General features: G+C 45.0%; 1 protein-coding gene across 28 annotated transcripts in view; it reads right to left on the bottom strand.

Moving 5' to 3' along the window:
- Positions 1-3848, bottom strand: part of EXD3 (exonuclease 3'-5' domain containing 3) — a 300821-nt gene that overhangs the window by 107524 nt on the left and 189449 nt on the right. The gene's annotated exons all lie outside the window — the stretch shown is intronic.

The raw sequence follows: 3848 nt of genomic DNA, 5'->3' as shown, positions 1-3848 counted from the left end.
CTGTAAAGAGAAAGAGAAGCATCGCTGGCAAACAGGGAGCATGAGGCCTTAGGCAGTGGGTTTCTGGGCAGCTGCTCCTGCCACAGCATCAGCATACCCTATCTGAGACCTCTGCGTAATTGCATACAGGTCTCACACGGGGATAACAGCACTTGTAACTTCCTCTGGGTGTGCAATCACTTTTATTACTTGGGGGCAAATGTCTGGGGATTATTTAATTCAAATGATCAAATGCATCTCACGTAGTATTTGACCCCATTCTCTGTGTGATTCAGCTTGCTTTGCAATTTGGCAATCATTGGCAGACAACTTCTGGGAAACAGATTTTAAACTTGGGGGTTAAAAAACAATGTAATTTGGATTAGCACTGAAATTAGAGCTTTGCTATCTAGCAGGTCAGATTTTTTGTTCACATTGTTTTTATATTAGCACGGCAGCAAGCTGCACTATAGAGCCATCCCTAACTTGTGCTAGAAGAGCACAAGTCCAGTATTTGTGTACGTATGCAATTTAATCCCATTTTTCTATGTAAAACAGAGTACTACTGTCACATGCCTTAGCTTTCATGCAGATTTTTTTCTGAATGTTTTGCAGTCCTCTTTCCTATTTTGATAAAAGAAAATTACTTTCAAAAGTAAAGGCTTATCATTTCTGGTGATCTAAACAGATGTAACTTGACAAAGGGGTCCATTGTAGGGCCATGTTAGTGCTTTATTTTTTAACGATGAAGGCTTTGGTTGTTTGTTATGGTGAGAAATAGTTTCCCCTTCAGATAGCCCCTTGAGAAATTCATGAGAGAAAATCCAGACTGTGAAAAGTATGGCTTGCGAGGAATTTGAAACAACATGACAGGGGAAGCAAATCATCGTGAAAATCCTATTACAGAAAGTCTGCACTGATGACCACCTCCAGTCCTGGGTCTGTCCTTCCCCTCTCCAGGTGAACTGTCCCTGCACGTAAATGCCTGCTGGAATCAGAAACATCACTTGGCTTTGTATCATACTGCTCCTGGAGAACACAGTGAGGGTCTCGCTGTGCCTGCTGCTGAATGCACACAAGGGACGATGGTCTCAAGCCAAAGACAAAACAACACGCGAATGAATGAAGCCATGGGTCAAGGTAAGGAGGAAAGAACTGGCAACAAAAATGACTGCAGTTGCACAATTCTAGCTAATCAGGCACAGATACAGATGGAAGCCTCCCGTGAACACTTAAGAGAAGTTTACATTTCAGCTGGGTTTCACAGCTGGACTGTGATCGTCTCGCATGCAAAGCTGATTTCTCCAGGGTACAGCTCCAGAGAGGGGTAACCAATGCAGTGCCTCTGAACAGCTCCAGTTTCTGAGCCATTTTTGTTTTTGTTTTTTTTTTTTTTTCCCCTTCCTCCCAGGCTTGTTTCCATGCACATGTTAAAGTGCTCTGCTATACTGTAATTGAAGTATAGTTCAATAAGTTTCAGTTCTCATTTAAGTAAGACTTCATTTTTTAAGATAGCAGCATAGCTTGGGTTCATGTCAGAACAGTTTTAAGGCCTCCAGCATCAAAAATAATCTGTCGTAAATCTAAAAATACCAGCTTTTCTGAAAGGAGATGTGAGATGCCAAGAGATTTCACACACACAAACAATTGGGAGATTGGGCTTCAAGTTCAATTTGCATTTTTTCCATGGTTACCTAATGCTGGACCCAGCCATCTGATCTGAATCTCTAGATTTTTTTCTAACACTCTCCCTGAAGTACGGTCTCAGCATCAGTCAGCAGAGCACACATTTCCTCTCCTACTGAAGGAGGCTATTACAATAGCACGCTCTGCCAGCACACTGCATTTGCAGCTCTGGCTTTTGCACAGCACTTTTCAAGATCTGACCTGCAGACATGGCTGGGTCCAGCTACTGCTCTTCCCCGGTAGGGATGATCTCGACACAGCAAGGGAGATGAACGTGAGCACAATGAATCCACAAAACAGTCAGCATGCAGGAAATTGGTCAATTATCCAGCACTGACTTCTAGCAGGAACTAATAAAGGGATCTTTATGGGTAAGAAGATAGCAGGAAAGGAAGGAGAGAGGTGAAGATTGGGGGAAATGAACAGCATCATGAATTGTGATCAAATATTTATGAACATCCTTGGAAAGGTTGTTCTTACTCCAGCTTAGAATAAGTGACTACTCTAGTCAGAATTATTTAGAAAAACTTGTTAAGCAAAAAATAGTTAGTGCCTAAAAATAACAATGCTAAATCACAGCAAGAAATACTGTCAGAAGCTTCACTTAGTGGAAGAATTTGCATCCTTGCCAGCTTTGTGAAGAAATGCTCACCTCCTGGGCATCAGCTTGTCCTCCCTGATGGTCCCTTAGGGCCACTGGCAAACCATTAATGGGGTGTTCAGGCTCCTTGAAACCTCAGTACAGTAATTTAAACTAGAGCAAGATGTATCAAAATAGTAAGAAGCAGATAGAGAGAAGGCTGCCAGTCCTCCACAGCCAGCAAAGACACCCTGGCCCCACACAGACAGGCCCTAATTATACTACTGCTTGGATAAAAAAATTATCAGAAAATATCCATTGAAAAATTCCTTTTTCTGTCTGATATTGTAAACACAAGCTCAGCACAGGAGACTCCATGGGATAAGATGATTTTGATGACTTCCAGCAACGTATACACTCTGCAGACTTGCTTTCCAAGCAGGCTATTATCACTGTGCAGGCAGCTCATTTATTTGCTGAGAATTCTCATTTAAAAAAACCTAATCAGTCAAGATTTATTTCCCTCTGATAAGGCACAGGAGGGCACTGCTAAGGTTCTGGCTTCTGCCAGTTGTCAAGCTTCTCGTCTAGTGGTTGACATCAGGCTAACACCACAGCACAGCTCTAACACATCCCTTCTGCACCCGCTCTGTCCCTGCCTATCTCCAGAAACCGCGGCTTTGCCACAATGCTCCCAGAGGCCATGGGACGGATCATTTCACTGCCTCAGGATCTCAGTAAAAGTGGGGGCTGTCAGACACTGTTCATCAGCGTGCAAAGGTGCGTGCCTGCAACTGCTGAGAATTGTGTGAGTCTTTAACGAATGTAGCATTAGGTGTGTCTAGAGCACCTGAAGCTGCTGTACAAAACAGGCCTTGGGGACAGCTTGTGCATACAGCCGAGAGCTGTTTTTTTCTATTCTGGCCCAGATTACAATCTCATGTGGGGGACCAGGGCACGGCCCCTGCCACGATGGCTCAGACTGCTCCCAGCCAGGCTGCTGCAGCAGCAGGAAGGGGGCAGAGCCGCCCCGCACCACCCAGACCTCTGCCGCTCCTGGCTTCCCGAAGAGCTGAGATTATCATTGGCAGATGTACCTTCCCCAGGGCTCCAAAATCTCTGTCAGCAAGCAGAAAGCAACTGGAGGGGGAAATAAAAGAATAAAAGAATGCCTGTATTTGAAATATGCTTTGTTTTCTTTTAAAAAATCCAGGATCACATCCAGTTTGAATGAGGAGGCAAACACTGAAGCGAGCTCTTTGTTTTTTGCATTAGTTCAAGAAGAAAACATTTTTGTTTTTTAAAATATATTCCTCTAAGGTTTAAATAATGCCTCTGGCCCCCACTTTTGGCACACAGGGAACACGCTCACAAGTAGCGCTCCCAGAGCCACCTGAACTGGAAGAGTAGCCCCTGACCCCACACCCTCTCCTAACCCTTCCCAGCCTGCAGGGGGTCCACGGCTGGCAGCACAGGGTGGGCTCACCGCCCCCTGCCCAATGTGCCCTTCCATGCCCCCCAAGGAATTGCAGCCCTTTGACCTCTTCAGAGAAGCGTGCAGAAATGATGGCCTCATGCTGTGGCTAGTGGCTCTGTGGGGGAG

This window comes from Anser cygnoides, chromosome 20, assembly GCF_040182565.1.
Source record: "Anser cygnoides isolate HZ-2024a breed goose chromosome 20, Taihu_goose_T2T_genome, whole genome shotgun sequence".
Taxonomy (NCBI): domain Eukaryota; kingdom Metazoa; phylum Chordata; class Aves; order Anseriformes; family Anatidae; genus Anser; species Anser cygnoides.
The sequence above is the reverse complement of the archived record's forward strand: the minus strand, read 5'-3'. Positions and strand labels throughout refer to the sequence as shown.